This window comes from Apodemus sylvaticus, chromosome 23 (genome assembly GCF_947179515.1).
Source record: "Apodemus sylvaticus chromosome 23, mApoSyl1.1, whole genome shotgun sequence".
Lineage (NCBI taxonomy): Eukaryota > Metazoa > Chordata > Mammalia > Rodentia > Muridae > Apodemus > Apodemus sylvaticus.
The window spans coordinates 18,071,412-18,092,991 of NC_067494.1; the positions used below are offsets into that span (position 1 = coordinate 18,071,412).

The 21,580-nt window shown below is 47.1% G+C and overlaps 2 pseudogenes; both read left to right on the forward strand.

Annotated features, from left to right (window-relative positions):
• The first annotated feature begins 3,607 nt into the window (after positions 1–3,607).
• On the forward strand, positions 3,608–4,283 carry LOC127674141 (GTPase ERas-like; annotated as a pseudogene).
• A 3,420-nt stretch (positions 4,284–7,703) lies between these two features.
• Positions 7,704–21,580, forward strand: part of LOC127673535 (ensconsin-like) — a 182,749-nt pseudogene continuing 168,872 nt past the window's right edge.

The following is a 21,580-nucleotide window of genomic DNA, read 5'->3' on the forward strand; positions in this document are numbered from 1 at the left end:
CTCTTTTTAGTTCATTTTCTTTTTTGTTTTTGTTTTATTTCATGTGAAGTAGAGGAGGTCTTTCTTGGTAGCCTAGGCTAGCCTGGAGCTTGTGTAGGCAAAGCGAACTTTAAACTCTTGGCAATCTTCCTGGCTCATCCTCTCAAGGGCTGGAAGTACAGAACTGTCCTATCAAGGCTGTCTCTCTCTTTTGCCTTTTTTTTTAAAGGATTTACTTAAGCTGGGCAGTGGTGGCACATGCCTTTAATCCTAGTACTTGGGAGGCAGAGGCAAGAGGATTTCTGAGTTCAAGGCCAGTCTGGTCTATAGAGTGAGTTCCAGGACAGCCAGGGCTACACAGAGAAACCCTGTCTCAAAAAACAAACAAAAAAGATTTATTTATTTATTATATGTAAGTACACTGTAGCTGTCTTCAGACACACCAGAAGAGGGAGTGTTGTGAGCTACCATGTGGGTGCTGGGATTTGAACTCAGGACCTTCGGGGGAGCAGTAAGTGCTCCTAACCACTGAGCCATCTCTCCAGCACTTTCTTTTGCTTTTTGATACAGGGACCTCAGTATGTAACATAGGCTAGTACTAAACTCATGATCTTCCTGCTTCAGCCTCTTAAGGGCCAGAATTGCATGTGTGCACAATGAAATATTGCATTATAAATAATTCTGATGTAGAACTGTAAATACAGTGATTATTTATTTATTAAAACATCTGGGTCCAGGCAGTGTCGGTGCACCTTTGATCCCAGATTTGAGACACTTGCAGAAGCAAGCAGATCTGAGTTACAGGCCAGCCTGGTCTATAGAGTGAGTTCCAAAACAGCCAGTACTACACAAAGAAATATTCTTAGAAAAAAAAAAAAGCCAGGCATGGTGTTGCACACCTGTAATCCCAGCATTCAGGAGGCGGAGGCAGGCAGATTTCTGAGTTCAAGGCCAGCCTGGTCTACAGAGTGAGTCCCAGGACAGCCCAGGACTCCACAGAGAAACCCTGTCTCAGGAAAAAAAAAAAACTAAAAAAAAAAACTCAAAAAAACCCTTGCCCCCAAACCCAATCACATTTTGACTTTGGGGCTGGAATGTGGCTTGCTTGGTAGGGTGCTGCCCTACTGTGTGTGACGCTTTGGGTCTGAATCCCCGCCACATAAAACTATTAGTCCCAGCGCTCTGAAGGTGAAGACTGAAGTATACCTTCAAGGTCAGCTTCAACTACAAACTAGAGACTAGCCTGGACTATATCTTAAAAGATTGTCTTCTACTTGTTAGCATTACAAACATTGCTAATATTTCCGTGTATCTCTGCCTAGAATCATAATTAAGACATGTCACAAATTTCAGCTTGTTACCTAGGATGCAACTTTGTCAACACAAACACTGATAACATGGCATGGACTTTTTAACTCTGTCCATGGACTCTGTGAGATGATGGATCACAAGATGGCTTAGGGTACAAAACCACTATGTGAAGAAAATATATATCAACCTAATACAAGCACCTTCAAGTGACTGAGCCATTATTCCACACGGATAATATATGCGTTTGTTATTATCAGACTTCCCCAATACTGTGTATATTTACTAACTGATTAGTATCTCGTCACTATTGACTTTGTTAGTAGTCCCCTCCCCTTGTGTCTATGTGTACATGTATGTTGATACAGAGTCTTGTTGTGTAGCATAAGTAGGCCTTTCACTAGATCCTCCTGCCTCAGCTTTTGCAGTGCTGGAATCACAAACATGAGTCATCAAACTTGGATTATGAAGCATGCCATGCCACCAGTAGGTAATCACCCGGTCATAATTTAGATCCAAGACACATGGGAACTAAATTATGTTTCTCCTGGCGACTTTAAGTTTTTGCTTCAGTTTTTCAGTGCATGTGCCAGACAGTTGCCAGCTGGATTCCTGTAACTAAATCATAAATGACCGAAATTAAGTAGGACAAGTTTTAGGCATGTGAACGGACTTGTTTTCCAACGATGAGCATTTCGTCTTGCGGCCAATGAGGCGATCCATGCACCACTTCCGGGATCTCTTCCTGAATGGGAACAAATGCGCAGAATTTGGCTTGCCGGGGGAGCTGTCAGATTGGGGGCACCGGTTAAAAAAGCAACAACTCTTTTTCAGTCTTGAGGTCCCACTGCAGCGCCTGGCTGTCCAAGGTGGCAGCAACTCCTCTCTAACCTCCATAAGCTGCTCAGCCACAGAGCCTCAGCCAGCCAGGACAGTCTTTCTATTCTAACCCAAGGACCCGATGCAGGGAAGAGGGGGTGAAAAAACCCATCAATCCCTGAGCTTCCCACAAGCCCCACCGATCATTGAACAGGATGTCCCACAAATCCCTCACTCTGGAGATCTCTTCCCTGAAAAGTTCAGCCTCCTAAGAAACCCTGTCTAAGCCTCGTCCTTTGTCCAGTTCCCTGTTATCCACTCAGGGGCGCAGAGGCAGCCACCCATGCTGGATTCATCCCTTTTCCTCCTGGATCTGTCTCCCCAACAAATCTCTTTTATGAGATTTGCTGCCTAGCTAGCATGACTTTCTCACTGGAAGAAACCAAGAATTGAGGAAAGAGCTGAGCTCTGAGCTCTGCTGGGGATACCCTCCCTGGGAGCTGAGGCACCTCTTGCTGAAGATGCTTCCTCTCAGAGCCCTGTGGTTCCTGGGCTCCATAGTCCTGGGATACTTTTCGATCGCAGCAGGAAGACATACTGCAAAGTCATACTTTTCTTTCGTGTATTAAGAGAACAGTGACACTGGCTGGTGGGAGAATTCAGTTGGCTGGGTGTGTACCTAGCATATACAAAACCCTGGGTTCAATCTCTAGTACTAAGAGGGTGTGGCAGACGTGGCATTCAGAGCCATGTTGGGCTCCACAGTGAGTTACAGGCTAGAATGCAATACAAGAAAAGTCTCAAAAATGAATCACTGTACACACAGTACAAAAAAGGTTGAAATTAAAAAAAAAAGTCTACAGTGTAATTAAAATATTGATGTGCCAGATACTAACACAACAAATTTTATTATTGAGGTTTTTGTTTTTTGTTTTTGTTTTTTTTAAACACGGTCTCACTGTCAGCTCTGACTGTCCTGGAACTCACTATGTAGACCAGGCTGGCCTCAAATTCAGAGATCACTCTGCCTCTGCCTCTGCCTCCTTCGTTCTGGCATTAAAGCTTTGAGTGGGTTTACAATTAGTTTTTTAACCCTGCTTTCAATCCTGAAAATGTCTCATCCACAAAACAGATAATAATCACATTTCCCTGGTGATCGTGTATGTAAGAAAACAATGTTGAGAAATGGCTTGCACATTATTCCAGTTTTTTGGTTTGTTTGTTTGGTCGTTTTTTCAAGACAGTATTTCTCTGTGTCGCCCTGGCTGTCCTAGAACTTGCTCTGTAGACCAGGCAGGCCTTGAATTCACAGAGATCCCTCTGTCTCTGCCTCTTGAGAACTAAACAACTAAAGATGTGTGACACTGCAGATCAGCCTGCTGCCCCTCAGCAGACTGCTACTCCTGGGAACACAGCCAGTCTCACCTGATTTCCCATTCCCAGCGCACTCTTAAACACTCTTAAAGTGGCTGTTTACACCACTTCCTTGAGGTGCTGGGGAATGGAGTTGCTGACCAAGTTTAGCATCTTGGACCTGAGCTCCAGCCTGCAATGCACCACCTCCCCAGAGGAAAGCCATGAGGCTTGGGCACAATGCAGAGATAGATGCTGTCAGGCAGCTACTGGAGTTCAAGGCTGCGGTGGTTGTGGGTGCAAGCGGTGTTGGTGAAAAAGCTCTCAGGATCCCGATGACTCACCACTGCATCGTCAAAGACCCCGAGCCCACTATCCAGGATTCCTACTGGAAAGAAGCAGCCCTGGACTACTGAGGAGGCTACATCCTAAATGTGCTGGATACAGCTGGCCAGGATACTGGGCGGGCTCTGCAGGACCGTGCTTGGCAGTGGGTGATGGCCTGCTGGGCGTCTTTGCTCTTGATGACCCCTCGTCGCTAGACCAGCTGCAGCAGATATGGTCCACGTGGAAGCCTCACCGCAGCCTCTGGTGCTAGACCTGCTGAGCACTGCTGGAGATGCTCATGCTGCCACTGCCGCGGCAGTCCTTGCTCCCAAGCTGGGAGTCCCCTTAGTGAAGACCTCAGCCAAGAGGCAGCAAAGTGTGGGAAACCTTTGCCCTCTTGACCTTGAGATTCAGAGGCCCAGGAGGCTGGGGCTGTGTCAAGCAGGAAGATCAGACACCACAAAACCATCTGTAGCTGTGGCTGCTCTGTAGCCTGAGGATCTTAGTTAAGTCAATTGACCCTTGTCTCCTGTAAAGGTGACAGTTCTCTTGTCATAAGATCTCCCACCCACCCACCCACCCACCAAGTAAGTTTCCTCGGACATTTTTTTTTTTTTATTGTCATTTGGTGAGGAGTGTCCCTTGTTGGCTGTGTTCTGCGAAACTCTATGCAAAATTAAGTAAACGTTCTCAGCATTCAAAGCTAAAAAAAAAAAAAAAAGAAAAAAAGATGTGTGACACCACCACCTGGCTATGTATGCCCTTTATGTTCAGTAATTTTTACCTTTAACTATTTTCAAGGCTATAGATGAGTTCATAACTTTCTGATTATTCTGTTAAGATGACTTTTCCCCACTTTTATATTTATTCCCATGGTTCATGGAGTTTTTCTTTGCTTGTTTTTAGTCTTTTATTCTTCTTTAAGTAATACCAAAGGATTAAGAATTAATTGGGGAAGTTCTCGACATTTTAACTTACATTGAAAATTTGTCTTAAGAAAAAACATAAACTGAAGCACACCCCTGGTTTGTTTCCTTCCCTGGCTAACCTACTATTTGCTGTTTAGGTCAGGCTGGCTTTGAGGTCATGGAAGTGTGCTTGAGGCAGGATACACTGTGCCTCTCTAGAACAGAGGTGATGGAACATACCGCTGTGCTCAGAGATATCATAAGAATAAAGAGCGCGGCCCGAGACCTTACCACACACTTTCACTTCTTGTGCACCCTTCTGCAAATGCGTGTGTCCCTACCACCGTGACCTAGATCTGGGAGCTGGTTTTCCCGACCCAGAATTAAGTAGCTGTAAAGGGGGGTTGTGTAGGCTTTAACCTTCCTTCCTCCAGCTAGTTCTTGCTGCCTCAGCCATTGGCGCGTGCTCGGCCAGTCCTGCTTCTCTCCTCCCCTTTGTTCTGGGAGTTACCCTCATGCCTGCAAGCTAGATTTTGAGTTTCTTTCTTTCTTTCTTTCTTTCTTTCTTTCTTTCTTTCTTTCTTTCTTTCTTTCTTTCTTTCTTTCTTTCTTTAAAGATTTATTTATTTATTTATTTTTATGTATGAGTACACTGTTGCTGTCTCATCAGATCTCATTACAGATGGCTGTGAGCCACCATGTGGTTGCTGGGAATTGAACTCAGGACCTCTGGAAGAGCAGTCAGTGCTCTTAACCTCTGAGCCATCTCTCCAGTCCCAATTTTGAGTTTCAAAAGCAGACATGTTTGTTTTGTTTTCTAACCCTCTTGTGATAGCTAGTCTTGGTTGTCAACTTGACTACATTTGGACTTAAATTAAAAACGGAGGGCACAGCACTGAGGAACTGCTTAGTTTGACGTAGGAAGATCCACTTGTAACCCAAATCTTGAGGTAGGAAAACACATGCCTTTAAATCGGGCCATACCTTCTTCTGGAAGCCTTGATAAGGACTCGGAAGAGGGAAGCTTTTGCTCGTTGCCTGCTTTCTTTGCTTTCCTGGCAAGCCCGTTCCCTCCCTGGCATTACAGCCCACTCCTTCAGGATTCCAGCATCTACTGAAGACCAGCTGAGACATCCAGCCTTGTGGACTGACCAAGTTCTGAATTCTGGGACTTTCTGTTCAAAGCCAGTCATTGCTGAACGAGGCGGACCACAGCCTGTAAGACATTCTAATAAATTACTATATATAAAAATATATATAAATAAAAATATATATTCCATATATATGGGAATATATGTATACATACATATATACATGACTGTACATACTGACACATATATTCATTCAAAAAGTTCTGCTACTCTAGCTAACCCTAGTGCACACAGATGACAGGTCTTAGTAAATCACTGGTTCTCGAGTGTTTATGCTAACCCCTATAGATTTTGTCACTAAGTGTGTGGAGAGAGATTGACACACACACATTTCTATGCTGGGGAGTGAATTTAGGGCCTAGAACATGTTAGGCGTGTGCACTACCACTGAGTCATATTCCTAGCCTGGTGACCTTTTATGTTTTGTTTTTTTCGAGACAGGGTTTCTCTGTGTAGCCCTTGCAGTCCTGGAACTCACTCTGTAGACCAGGCTGGCCTTGAACTCAGAAATCTGCCTGCCTCTGCCTCCCAAGTGCTGGGATTAAAGGCCTGTGCCACCGGCCCTGGTGGCCTTTTTAAAATTATAGGATTATTCTCATAAGGTCAATCTTGAGGTGTATCATATCCTAAGAAAAATTATTAGGTTTTGTTAATATTTGTGGTCACTTCATGGGCTAGGCTGAAAAATTTTAGAGACAGGGTCTCATGTAACTCAGGTTATCTACAAACTTGTGTAGTTGGTATACAGACACTAAAAACAAAAATTCACTAACTGATTAGTTATAAAGCATTACTGCAAAATTCTTTGGTATAGTAGTAAGGTTGGCAACTTTAAAATCAATATTTCTCCTTGGAAATTTTTCTATTTTTAGGAAATGCCCAAATTTCCATTTGGATCTTTCCACTTATGATAATTTATTGTGGCATTTCAGATTTTGAAAAATCAAATAAAATGAATATCTATTAAACAAGAACCTTGAACCTCAAAGGAATCTAGTTCATCCTTTATTTCTTTAAAAAAATCATTCACTTGGCCTTGTTGGACACCAAAGGGAGGGGAGGCCCTTGATCCTGGAAAGCCTTGATGCTGCAGTGTGGGGGAATGCTGGAACAGGGAAGGGGGAGAGGGCAGATTGGGGAACAGGGCGAGGGGAGATGGATTATGAGAGTTTTGGGGACAGGAAACCAGGAAAGGGGACATTTGAAATGTAAATAAAGAATATATCTAATAAAAAAAAAAGTAAAAAAAAAAAAAGAACTACATGTGCAGTTCTGGCACAAATGATATGGGAGTAACTAATCCCCTTTTAATTGGAACTAAGGTCCACCCCATGATGTGGAACCTATATCTGACTGTTAAAGTTTCATGCTGTAACTCCCTGTAGAGGTTAGAGGACAACCTTTAGGAATCTGTTCTTTCCTTCTGCTGTGAAGTTTTCAGCAGAGAAGTCTGCTTGGACATGGGTTTAAGGTAATGCAAAGTCTATTAGCTGTCTGGGTGTTCCAGATCCGAGTGTGCAGTCCTTAGTCTTTCTCACGGTGAGCTTTTAGGCACAAAAACCATGTTCTCTGTTGACATACTTCATTTAACAAAAGCAGTTAACTAGAAGTGGATTACAGACTTCAAAACCCAAGCTTAGCCAAAACGCAAGCTTAGCACTCAATTACTTTCCCAGAACTCTAGACCTTGATGAATTAGGCCTTTGTTTTCCTTTTGGCATGGTACCATCAGAAAACTGATGCTTATACCTACACTGTGGAAGCGGTACTGATTAACTATATTGAATGTCTGGAAAGTAGTTAATGGTATGGATGGACTGAATATTTAATTTTTAGACAGTGAGTACAGACTGGGGATATGGCTCAGTGTGGAAAGTGCTTGATGTGCAAGTGCGAGGAATTCAGACATGAACATGAATGGTGAGCCTGGCCTCATGGCTGTAACTTTAGCATCGGGGTATAGACGGGTAGGTCCACTGGCTTGTTGGCCGTCTGGCCAGCTGACATGCCAAACTCCAGGTTCAGCAGGAGACCCTATCTGAAAACACAAGGAGGAGAAACGGTTGAGGAAGGGCCGAGCCTACGACTTCCATCCACGTACTGGCACAGCACACGTTAAGACTGGAATGCAGAATAACATTAAAACTATATAAGTTTCTGAAGAACTGCCAAAATGTTTTGCCTCGTGACTGTACCATTTTGCATCCCTATCAATCAGGCATGAGGATTCCAGTGTCTCCATGCCAACACTTTATTTTCTGTGTTGGTTTTATAATACCCAGCTTACTAAACTTGAGTGCTGTCTCAAGGTTTGGGTTTGCATTTCAGTGGCATGGCACGTGTGTTGTAGACTGTGGCAATTGGTAAGCGTTTGGAAAGATGTTTACTACAGACTTCTGTGTCTGCATGTGTGTGTGTGTCACCTTGATCCAGTTCAGGGCCTTGGACATGCAAGTGCCTTTGCACTGAGCCCCATCACCAGCTCAGGCCACTTTTAAGTCCAGTAACAAAATGTTGCTTGTGGGAGTTACGTGATTATTCTAGATAATGGGTCCGGGCCATATAGGTATAGGTTGCCTCTTCAGTCCTTCGTGGCTTTTGGCCTATAGAAATTTTTGTTTGATGTTCATGTGTCAGTTTTTGTATTGTTGCCTGTGCTTTGGGTCCATACATTAGTAACAGGTCCCATAATAGGAAACTTTTCTGGATATTAGACCCTTTTTACACTTTTAAGACTCATCCATTTTGAGTTCATGTTTGTTGTTTAAAGTTAGAGTCCAGTTTCACTGTTTTTCATGTAAATATCGCACTTCCTTGGTACTGGCTGCTGAAGACTGTCCTTCCCTGGTTGAGTGTCCCCAGACTCTATGGTTTCTAGACTCTATTCTATCTGATTGGTCTAAATGCCCGTACCATGTTGCTTCAACTGTAGCTTTAAAATCAGGAAATCTGAGCGGTCCAGTTGGTTCCTTTTCAGATACTGTAAAGTCCCTGTTGCCTCAAGCGCTTGTGTGCACTCAGCAGTGTGAGTGTGGAAAGGGTTCCGAGGAGGGATGATGATAGCAGTCACCACCCATTAACTCACATCAGCATGGAAACCCCGGGAGTGACTCTGTGCGTTCCATGCCCAGAGCAGTGGCTGGATGTAAGGCAACAGAAGATTTGGAAAGAGAAGGACAAATCCCCAGTTTGGGTTCCCATGGCCATTGCCAGTTCACTGTCAGCTTGATGAAGACAGTCAAGGGCCCATTCCCTGAGCCCTGACCCAGGAAACCCAGATGGGCAAAGGTAGCCCCAAGTGCCTCACATTGCGGTTCTCTTTCTGAGTTCCCAGTCGGCTCTCCTTCATCTTATTTAAGCCACATCAGAATGTTTTTACATGGCACAAACCCTCAATTGCAACTCTGGGGAGACAGAGGCAGGTGGATCTCTGTAAGTTCAAAGCCATCCTGGTCTACATAGTAAGTTCCAGAACAGCCAGAGACTCTGTCTCTATAAGCGCGCGTGCACATGCACGCACACACATGCATACATGCACACGCACACATATGCACGCGCGCACACACAGACACAGACACACACATGCACGCACACTCACACTCACTCTAGGTGGACTTGATGGCAAGCCCGATGATCCCAGTTCCATCCCCAGAGCCATCCTGATAGAAGGAGAAAACCAACCCTGACTTTCCCAAGTTGTCCTTTCACCCAACACAGGCATGCACTCACGGAGGAATAAACAAATAAGGAAATAAATAAATGTGTATATTAAAACATTTTCCCTCCTTGTTCTGGAAAGACTCAGTGATGCAGTATTCGGCAAAACAAGATCGGGGAAGTGGGAAGGGGTGGGTGGGAGGACAGGGGGAGAGAAGGGGGCTTATGGGAATTCCGGGGAGTGGGGGGCTAGAAAAGGGGAAATCATTTGGAATGTAAATAAAAAATATATCGAATAAAAATGTTTTTAAGGGAAGAAGACAGGACTTACCTTGGTACCTCAGCATCTTTCTTGGGAAGGAATGTGGGCCCTCCTCCCTAGTTGTAGGCATAAGGGCTTCTCTAAACCCCACTCGGCAGGGAAGCCATGGGCTGCAGCTTTTACCACCCAGAGACTGCACCTGTCCTTCAAGGCCCCACCTGCCTTTGAGGAGTCAGCTGGGGCGGAGGGTGGCCATGCAGATGGATTGATCCAGAACTGGACCAGCACCATGGGAAGATCTGTTCTGCCCTCAGTCACTTACAGCTCAGCAGGTCAGCTAGGGTCACATTGATCCAGAAGCTGGGAGAAGCAGTTAGAGGAACTCGGAAGAGAAGGAAAGAGGGGGCATTGCAACTGTTCATTGGCAGCCCTGGCTGGGTGACATCTGCCTGTTCCTTGTTCCCTAGTACTGGCTTAGCCAGAGGTGCCCAACCAGCCCCTCTGCTGCCCATAACAGGTCAGAGTCTCAGATCTTTCTCATTTTCCCTCTCTTTCCAGCCTTTGGTCTCTCCATCCTCTGTCCTCCCATCTCCCTCCTCCCCCTCCCTCTGTTCCTCCCTCTGTCCCTCCATCCCCCCTCCATCCCTCCCTCTGCTTGAGACTCTTCAAGGACTAGGCTCCCTCTTGCTCCCTTCTGATCCCCCCCACTCTTCCCTAGTGACATCTGAACCTCGGAACCCATCTCTGGTCTTGTCTTCGTAAGTTTGTCCAGATCTCTGGCTGAGTGCTGAGCAGGCATCGGGGAGACCTGGTGCCTGCTCACTGTTGGAACTTTCTAGGAAAGAGTGGCCTACACTTCCTCACCCTGGCCCATTTCCTTGGGGAGAAAGGGGCCCTTATGTAAGGACTTATCTACAAACGCCACATAAAGGGGACTGTGTCTCTGAAATAACAGACATGTGAATGGCTGAGGGAAGGTATTTTCCAAAGCAGAAGAAAGCTGCTAAAGAACAGAAAAGTAGGACATGTGCTTAAAGGTCCTTTTAAATGGGCTGGTAGTGTGGCTCAGTGGTAGGGCACTTGCTTGTATGAAGCCTGGGGCTTAATCCTCAGCGTGGCAAAAAGAAAAATTACAAAATGTAAAACAAAAGGAGAGACAAGGCAAAGTAATTCCAGGTAATGTCCAGATAGAACACAAAGGCACTTTTAAATAGTTTATACTTTTTTTGTTGTTTATTAATTTTTTTGAGATTATAATATAATTACATCATTTCCCCCTTCCCTTGACTTCCTTCAAATGCTTTTTGACAAAACAAATCAAATCATCCATCAGATCTACTTTATTCCTGTCATCTGTGTTGACTCAATTATACACTGTTCAGTTGTTAGCCGACGGGGCCTTGTCCTGCACTGGAGTGGATATTTGACATAGTTTAGAAATTGTCTTAAGTTCTTAAAAACACTAGATGGTCTGTAGTTTGTCATTGGATGTCATTAATATGAAAATTCTAATTCTTGAGTTTCTCTGAAGCCAGAGCCATAAAAGAGATCGGGAAAGAGATCACCTTCCCTTCCACGTTTTCCCCCGGTGCCCGCAGGACTCTGTCTCCTTCTAATCTCAAAGCGAGGTCACCGGCCCAGGCCTGCCTTTGGTGAGTGTGGTGGAGGTGCGTGGGAAGGTCCACCCTGGCGAATCAACTGCTGTCTTTTAGCCAAAGGATCTTTGAACTGGGTCTCCTTAGTGGCTCCTTTTCCACATTGACCACAAACAGAAAAACACTCCTATTGGACCGTCTGGTTGGTTATACACGTGGGTGTTCTGGGCTCCGGGAAGCCAATCCTGAGCCGCCCATTGTCCTTGTCTTCTGGCCCAGGCTCCCTTCCAAGTCCATGCCTCACCTGCCTTGTGCTCCCCGGCCTGCGTCCTCCCTGCTGCCCTGCTCAGGAAAAGAGCCTTCTGCTCAGGCCCACTCCTCGACTCCTGGCAACATCTGCCCTTGCAATAGAGAAGGGAAGGCAGAGCCTGAGAAAAAAGACCCCGAGAAGAAAGTAGCCAGTGAGCCCCCAATAAAGGGCAGGGCACCATTAGTGAAGGTGGAGGAGGTCACAGTGGAAGAGGGGACAGCCGCAAAGCCACCTGACCCCGGTAAGAAGGGACCAGCCTGTGCTGGGGTGCGGGTTGGTGCTGCGGTCCGGTGCTCTGTGCTTGCCCTGCCCACGAAGGGTTTTATTTAACTTCTTTTTCATTACTGGGTATTGGAAATTCATATTCTCATTCTTTCTCTTCCCCTTCTCCCTCTCTCCTCTCCACTCTTCTCTTTCTCCCTTCCTTCCTCTCTTCTCTTTCTCTCTCCCGCAACACTCTGTATCGTGAATGCACTAATTCATCCTCCTAAATCTCTAAACACAGGTGAAGAGCATCTTCCCAAAGCACTCTTGGGGACAGACATGTGGCAGCGAGCCTGCCTGTCCCTGTCAAGGCTCTTGCTTCCTTGTGTCTAGGGTCTCCCGAGAGCTCTGGGTAGATTCTTTTGAGACACAGTCTCACCTTGTACTCAGGCTGTCTCCCAAGTGCTGAGATTAAAGGTGTGTGCCACCACACCTTCGAGAAAAGATGACACTTAGCAAAGTTATAGCAGTGCACACCTGTGATCCCAAGTCAGGCACCTGGAGCAGGAAAATCGTGAACTGGCTCTGAACAAGCCCCAACTACACCAAAATCCTGTGTCCAAATGGTATTTTAAACCTTAATCAGAATAAATGAAAGGAGCCACTCCATTGGATGCCACCTGCCCAGCCTGAGTCCCGGGTGTGGCCTGGGTGCTAATGATGCCCATTAAAAGGCTTTGATGCTGTGGTTAACAAAGTTACCAAAGCACAGAGATACTTGCTATAAAAGGCAAATGGAGAACCTTGCCTTCATTCTGCTCAGAGTCGGGCTTCCCAAAGTCCCTGCCACTTGGTAGATAGTGCTAACTGATGTAACTGCTATAAAAGAAGACTTGGTGACAGAGCGTGAGCTGGGTTGGATGTCTCACACATGCAGTTTTGTTATCGTTGCTTGGCTACAGAAGAATATAGTGGAACCGTGAGAACACACTGAGGTGTGTTGCCCCTACTCTTTGAGAACGATGGACCCCAGGCCTGGGGTGTGGGGCACACCAGTGTTTGTTCTGTTCCTTGGATTTTCATTTCATTCCACTTGGTTCTCTCCTTGTACCTATTTGTACAGCTGCCCCTGCCTCGGCCCTCAGTCCAACCCCGGCTCCTTCTCCAGCTCCGGACTCAGCACCATCGTCCACCATGACTGCCGGTGTCGTTCCTACGACTTCTGTAGGCACCACCGACCCCAAAGAGGCTACGAGGCTGCTGGCTGAGAAGAGGTGCCTGGACAGAGAGCAAAGGGAGAAGGAGGAGAGGGAGAGGAAGGAGAAGGAGGAGCTGGAGAGGTAAATCTCCCTCAGACCGGCCCTGCCACCAGAGAAGGCCTGGAGCCTGGTCCCTCCCGCTCCCCTCCAGCATGTGGAGGGTACAGTCCTTTGCCATCCTTGGTTTACTGATGTTGAATATGGAGCCCAGGGCTTGTCTGTGCCAGGCAAACACTCTGTCATCTGAGCCTCATCCCCAGAACTATGTTTAAAATCAAATTTTCTTCTGAATAAATAGCAACATATCAACGCGGATAGGAAAATGTTTAGGGGTTGGGGGAAGTTCTATCCAATCAAGTAGTCACATCCATTTTAAGTAGCCTTTTCTGTTCTCTGAATGCTTTGAGCAGGTATGTACAGACACACACACATACACACACACACACTGATCCATATGTGCAGATACTGAACACACAAGCAAGTCACATGAAGAGGCTGCGCAGATGCCTATGGTTTCTTCTGTTATAACGCCGTCTGCTGCCTGCATGTGCCTGCAGCCTAGGTGGTGTTCCCTATGACCGGCTGACTGGGGACAGGAAGACTGGGGCCTGATTACTGATGGCTCTGCACGTTATGCAGGCACTACCCAGAAGTGGGCAGCTGCAGCCTTACAGGGGACAACTCTGAAAGACACTGGTAAGGGTCCATCTTCACAGTGGGAGGAACTTCAGGTAGGACACATTTTGTTAGAAGGGGAAATGGCCAGTTAGCTTCTCAACTAGTTACTGACTCATGAGCAGTAGCACACTGGACTAGCCGGAGGGTGAGGGCCTTGGAAAAAGCATGACTGGAGAATTGGTTAGAAAGACATCTGGGGAAGAGAAGTGTGTGGAGGGATCTCTTCAAATGGGCAAAGGACGTGAAGATGTTGTGTCCCCTGTAAACGCTCATCAAAGGTTACTTCAGCTGAGGAGGAGTTCAGCAATCAAGCAGACAGCAGTCTGTTCTGTGGATAGTCAGCTGTTTTCTCAGCTGCAGCTGCTGTGGTGCGCCAGAACTGCCAACAGCAGAAACTAGGCGCTGAGCCCCAGATATGGCGCTATTCCCTGGGGTGACCGTGACATGACTATATCGGACCACTTCCCTCGTGGAAAGGACAACACTTTGTCCTTCCTGGAGTAGAGACTTATTCTGGCTATGGACCCGTCTTTCCTGCACATAAGGTTTCTTCTGCCAAAAGCACCATCCGAGGAAGAGAAAGAATGAGAATATGAATTTCCAATACCCAGTAATGAAAAAGGAGTTAAATAAAACCCTTCGTGGGCAGGGCAAGCTCAGAGCACAGGACTACACCCCAGCACCAGCCCGCACCCCAGCACTGGCCCACACCCCAGCACAGGCTGGTGCCTTCTTACTGGGGTCAGGTGGCTTCGCGGCTGTCCCCTCTTCCACTGTGACCACTTCCACCTTCACTAATGGTGCCCTGCCCTTTATTGGGGGCTCACTGGCTACTTTCTTCTTGGGGTCTTTTTTTCTCAGGCTCCGCCTTCCCTTCTCTCTTGCCAGGGCGGATGTTGCCAGGAGCCTAGGAGTGGGCCTGAGCTGAAGGAGCTTTGCCTGAGCTGGGCGGCAGGGAGGATGCAGGCTGGGGAGCACCGGGCACGGGAGGCATGGACTTGGAAGAGAGCCTGGGCCAGAAGACAAGGACAATGGGCGGCTCAGGATTGGCCTCTGGGGGCCACTGCTCAAAACACCACAGCCATGGGCATGGACAGACAGACGGACAGACAGACAGTGTTCTGGTTACAGCCTGTTATAACACTCTGACCTAAAGCAATGTAGAGGAGGAATCAGCTCATTTGGCTTATGCTTGGCACGAGTCTGTCTGTGAGGAAAGCCAGGGTAGCAACTCAAGAAGCCCCCGCCCCCAAGCTGCACCCACTGAGGAATGTGCTCGCCTCGCAGGCTCACTCACTGGCTCATGCATTGCTAGCCTTTATAGACAGCAAGCACTGCCTGCAGCTGCCTGGGCTCTGTTACACAGTTAACAGCCAAGACAGTCCCTCACAGACAGGCCCACATTCCAGTCTGATCGAGACAGTCCCTCAGTCCCTCAACTGCGACACTCCCGTCTCAGGTCCCGGACCGTCCAGTTGTCCATCAACACTAACTGTGATGATGTGCTGAACCTGGGCCTGGTAAGGCTAGTGTTAGCAGTTGTTCCTGACAGATCTGGGGACCCTCAGGCCTGCTGGGGGCCACCCTCTTGGCCATGCACACCCTTCAGTCCACAAGGAGCTAATATGGCCCGATTTCCTCCTGACCTGATACAGACATTATTAATCTCATTTTAAAAGGTTGTTTTGGTTCTGGAGAGATGCCTTAGCAGTTAAGAGCACTGAGTGTTCCTCCAGAGGCCCTGAGCTGGACTCTGCAGGCACCAAGCATACATGTAGAGCCTGAATATGGGGATACACAGGCAAAATTCCCTACACATGGTATTTGTGTTAGATTTCTTATTTAGGTGTAATTACTTAACATTCATGGTAATTCCTAAAAATAATCTATGTTCAGATATTCAAGTCTCCCCCTTTAAAAATGAACTGTAGACTCTCAGGAAAAGCAAGTCACCCCACAAATATCATTGGTTGATCGCTGCTTCTGACAAAAATGAAGCCATAGGGGGTTGGGGCACAGAGCAGCAAAGGTTCCATAGCCATGGTAGACTGTGGCTTCCTCCGGGGCTTTGACCTGTTGCCCTTGCTAGACCTGGCCTCTCTTCAAAGAAGCGCCTTCCTTCTTGTCTTTTCCCAGAGAAAAGATAGAGGAGTTGTCCCGAAGGGTGGCTGAGGAGCGAAATCGCCGGGAAGAAGAAGCTCGCAGGCTGGAAGCAGAGCAGGTGTGAGAGAAGGAGGAGCTGGCACTGTGGCTGGCAGAGGAGGAGCAGGAGCAGTTGGGGAGGGAGGAGGTGGAGCGCCTGCAGAAGCAGGTGTTCGCCCTGCCCCAGCCCAGCCGGGGCTGTGCCCAGATGAATGGGGTGCAGAGCAGGTGTGGACTGCCCCAGCCAAGTGTCCTTTGCACAGGAGCGGGGTGCAGAGCACAAGCTGGCAGCCGATCCACCGGGGTTCGCTCCCAGATGGTCAGGGCTGCTAAGCAGAAGAGGGGTTTGCAAAGGTGGGCGGTTTTTGAGTAAGGTGTGGGGAGCAGGGTTGCCAGACCGGGCATCAGCAGTGGTAGTGATCTGTTTCCAGAAAGAAGAGGAAGCCAGAGTCCGGGAGGAGGCAGAGAGGGCTCCGCAGGAATGAGAGAAGCATTTCCAGAAAGAAGAGCAGGAGCGCCTGGAGTGGAAGAAGGTAGGACCTGGGCCAGGGTCGGAACCGCAACCACATGGTTCTGTCTCCTTCCTGGGTCTCGAGTTGCCTGAAGCCGAGAACAAAAGGTCAGGAACAAAATGTCCTACCCTTGCCCAAGAAATGGCCCTCGGTATTAATTCCAAGAAAGCCGCCAGAATTTCCTCCTTCCCCAAAGGAAGTTGTCCTACCACAGCAGTTAAAATGGTTCCAACCTCTATTAATAACTCCAATTCGGACGAAGAACAGTGAATTATATTTTCTCCACGTTTTAATAATCTGCTACTGTTTTGTTTATCGCCGGCACGTGCCAGGCTGGGGTGCTTTGTGTATCTCATCGGCCTTCTGTGTGCTTTTTTGCAGCGACTTGAAGAGATTATGAGAAGAACCAGGAGGATGGAGGCAGCCAATAAGGTGCTGGCGTGGCCTTTCTAGCACTCTTCTGTTGTGGGAGGCAGGGCCCTCAGGCTGGCCTCGCTGACTTTGACCTTGATCATATAATGCCAGCCTATTTCCCAAGGGCTGGGGACTGCTGGCCTGGGCCCTGCTGGCTCTGACTTTATTTCCTTTCCAGTCACCTCCCTGCTTAGTGATCAAACCTAGGCCCTCACAGGTACTCCAGTGAGCACTCTACCACTAGGAACGTCCCTTTAAAATTCTTATATTCATCTCTTTCTCTTTTTAGAAAACCACTGAGCAAAGAAATGGTGATGTAGCCAAAGGAGTTCTCGCTGGAGAGACAGGTACTTCTTCTGTCAGCGCACATGTGCATGCGTGTGCCCACAGAGGCCAGGAGAGGATGTCAGATCTCCTGGAGTTAGTTCCAGCTGGCTGCAAACTGCCTGGTGTGGCTGATTGTAACTGCTGAGCCATCTCTCCAGCCCCTAAGGCAATGGTTTGCAGCCTGAGGATCACACTCCCTTATGGGGTCATATAGCTGATATTTACATCATGATTCATAACAGTAGCAAAATTACAGTTATGAAGCAGCAAAAATATTTTTGGTTGAGATGGATGGCCACAGCATCAGGAACTGTATGAAAGAGTTTCAGCCTTAGGAAGGCCGAGAGTCCGTGGTCTAATGGGTGACTTTAAATGTACACAACTTGATAGGATTTTGTCTGTTTGGGGATTTTGTTTAAACTAGTTTAAACTGTCTCATTCTGTAGTTTCTGTACAGTCTAGATCTGGATTCTCGGTGCACCTGAGGAAAATCTCGAACTCCTTGTCTTCCTTCCTCAGACTCCCAAGTGCTAGTGTTACTGGGCCTGCATTACTACCCCCCAGCTGAAATTTACACGTCCATTACTTGTATTTATGACAAGTCTTAGAATAAAAGATTTAAACATCATCTCTCTTAATCCTGACTTCAAGAGAGAGGTACACTTTAAAACATGCTGATTTCATCATAACTTGTTATTCAACTTGTAACTGTGGTCTTTGGGCAAGTTACTGTTTCTTGGAAATCTTAAAACAAAAGGAGCTTAAATAAAAATGCAATCAGCCTTCATTTCTGTAGTCCCATCTAGGATCAGTTTCATCTCTGTTTGAGGGTCTTGGACAGTGGCAATCTCGTGCTTGGTCACTGACGCACTAGTTGCTCTGTCCAGAGAGCATTCCTGTGTTAACCCTGTCACCACAGATCTGCTTTGCTTTGTTTTGCTCGGAATTGAATCTCCAGCCTTCCCAGAGAGCCAGCTCCCCCAGCCCCACTGTGTAACATGGTGTTTCCAAGACCGTTACTGCCAACATAGGCAGTCAAGGATTATCAGGCGTTTTAAGATAGCCCACCCTAGGTTTGAGTCAGATGTCAATAGGGTTGCCATAAGCTGGACTCCTAATGCTGAGTCGCAAATTAGGTGGTAAAGCGAGGGACACACACTGTGGGCCTCCATTTGTGCGGTCACATCCTTCTAAGTGTGACTGAATTCAACTGAGTTTGTGAAGCGTGGCTTCCTCTTCTATGATGATTTGCTTTGAATCCTTCAGTAAAAGTGTTCTGTGTCAGCCAGTCAAGTCAGTCAGCCACTTCATCAGTTGGTTTGATTTCAGTGTTTATGTCCAGAACTAACTTAGTACGAACAAAAGCAATAGTAACAGTTATTTCTGCCCTTCAGTGAAAACTTTGCTTGTGTTAACATATTTAGTAGCCTGTCAGGCAGGTCCTGTTATCCAGGAAGGATTAGGGTTTCCCTTGCCCAGGGTCCCACAGGCAGTGAGTTGTACTGTCAGGTGAGAGATCCAGGTTCTGGTCCTAGAGGGTGGTTTGATGGCGACTTGTTAGTAAAGGTTTGCTCTCCTTGTGTATTCAGAGGTGTCTGCACTGCCACAGATGAACTCTCCAGGAAACGGAGAGTCTGCAGAGAGCCCACAAGGAGTTGCTTCACAGCAGTCCAAAGGAACCACAGAGAGGTGAGCTCAGCAACTGAGGCATTTTTCACTGAGGGAGGGTGTGTGTGTGTCTGTGTGTGTGTGTGCGCGCCGCGCGCGCGCACGCACGTGTGAGTGTGCGTGCACGTGTGTGCGCGCGTGTGTGTGTGTGTGTGTGTGTGTGTGTGTGTGTGCGCGCGCGTGTGTGTGTATGTGTGTGTGTGCGTGCGTGTGCGTGTGTGTGTATGTGTGTGTGTGTGTGTGTGTGTGTGTGTGTGTGTGTGTGTGTTACAAAGTGACATGTTCACCCCACCAGGTAGAATGCCAGAGTTTAACAGGAAGGTTTATTTTTCTCCTTAATTTTTTGAAGAACTTGTATCTCTAAGAACAGGGGAGTCCCTTTTTCTTTACTCCTCATGGTGAGATCTGAGTGTGTCGTAAGGACAATAACCAACAGCTGGCCGACCTCACCGGTGCAGGCTGGCCACCCTGGCATCTTGGAAATCTAAAGCAGAATTAAAAATGCAAGGCCATGTGGGCCACAGAGAGAGCTCAAAGCAGAACGGTCTGTGGAGAACAGAGATGGAGAGGAAGGGGAAGGGGGTCCCGTTCATCCTGTACCAAGAGTGCTTCAAATGCCACAGTTTCTGATGTACAGAAAAGCTGGGTACAGTAACCCCAGGACTTAAGGAAACTGAGGCAGGAGATTGTTGGAGATCTGAGACTGGTCAGCACCACGGAGCGAGACTGATTAAACCCAACACAGATAGGATGGTTGGTTCGTGACTGATTCCAGCACGTAGGAGACTAAAGAAGTTGGGTTTGAGGCCAGCCTGGGCTACAGAGTGAGACCCACCCACCCCCAACTCTACAACAAGGAAAAACACGTGAAACACAAACAAGAAAAGTAGATCACGGTGGCACACACTTGTAATCCCAGAACTTGGAATATTGAGACAGGGGTATCTGATATTCAAGGTTACCCTGCCTCTGCCTCACCTCTAGGTTGAGACCCTGTCTTCATGCAGGGACAATGAGAACTAATTTGCATCTTCACCAGCCATGTATAAGGATTCAAGCCCCCCATCCCCCCTAGCTCCCCACCCCACCCTGTCCCCCACCCACTGCGTCCCTGCCAGGATCTTCTTCAAGCCCTGAGCCCTCTCCTCACCCATATTCTTTCTGCATAACAGATTCCCCATGAAAAGCATAGAGAATTTTATGGGCATCAGGTTCTCAGACTGGTTGACCTGTAACTCACTGTGTAGACCAGGCTAGCCTCATTTGCAGAGATTCCCCTGCCTCGGCCTCCTGAGTGCTAGCACTGTAGGTGTCTACCACCATGCCCAGACTCACATAGAGTTGAAAAAGGGTGGGACCAGTAAAATGGTCAGCAGGTATAAGTGAGGGTCACCAATCCTGATGACCTGAGTATATAATCCAGCCGAGATTGGAAGGTTCCTATGTAACTGGATTCTGATGGTCTCATTTAAGCCTGGTGGTGTTGGGACAGATGTTAGGTTCTCCTCACCTCTGATCCTATGATCCTAGATGTGTTAGAGAACCTGAAAGTGTCGCGTCCTCTGGATGTTTGTTATGGGACTGGCTGCAGAGTTTGTATCCAAGGTAAACTAGCCCAGACTGGAAGGCTACAAAGCCTTACTTTTTTTTTTTTTTTTTGGGATTTTTTTTTTTATTATTGAGTATCTTCTTCATTTACATTGCCAACGGTAAAACCTTTCCCATTTTCTCCCCTCCCAAAAGTTTCCCTCCCCAAATATTCCCAAACCCTCCTTCAATCCCCTGCATCCATGTATGTGCCACTTTACCCAACACACTCCCACCCCTCCACCACACCCATCGATTTCCCTTTGTTGGGGCCTCTATTGAGCCTTTACTTACACACAACTAGTTGTTAAAATATTGAGTGGTTTAGCCAGGCTAGCATTGTAATTTTTTGACAAAGTTAATAAACGTCACAGCCCTTCAAACCCAATCCACATCATGGAGGTCACACATATGAGTTCTATAATGAGATTAATGAGTTATATAATTAGGAGATGCCTGAGGTATTTCCTTGCATGAAGAAAGAATTGAATGCTAGGAAGGACAGAATCCATGGAGACAGTAAAAGTAGCACCTGTATTCCTATAGGATAGTTGATACCTAAGGCTAGAATTCTTTTGAGAGGGTTCTTCTGCTTTAGGTATTTTATAGGGCCCCTGTGTCCTCCCTTCCCTTATGGTTTCAGCTCCCACAATGAGTCTCATAATGTCTTCTGGGAATAAGAAGGCTTATATAAGGAAGCCTGCTCTCACTGTTCTAGTCTACCTATGTCCATCTAAATTGCCTTCATACCCCATCTCAGAGATTGACACTAAGTGTTGTCAGGAAAGTGGGTGATGACCCCCTAGATGCTTCATACTGTGAGGGGGCATAATCCAGGGAATTGTCAGTCCAAGAGAGGGGGGACTCCCATGAGGAGTTCTGGAACTGCTCCTATTTTGACAGGCAGTATATATCTGAGGCTCCATTTAAAGGGCCATCGGTAGAAGTAGAAGGGCAGAAGGGAGAGAGAGAATACTAGAGGCCACTGCATAAAAAACTAAATAGGTGACTGTTTTCTGAAATGTTGCGTGTAGTAGCAACTGAAGCAAGGCTGGTCTGGAGAGTGATGAACCCAGGACCTTCTTTCAGACACTTTGGTAGCTCCTGGCTGACCAGACAC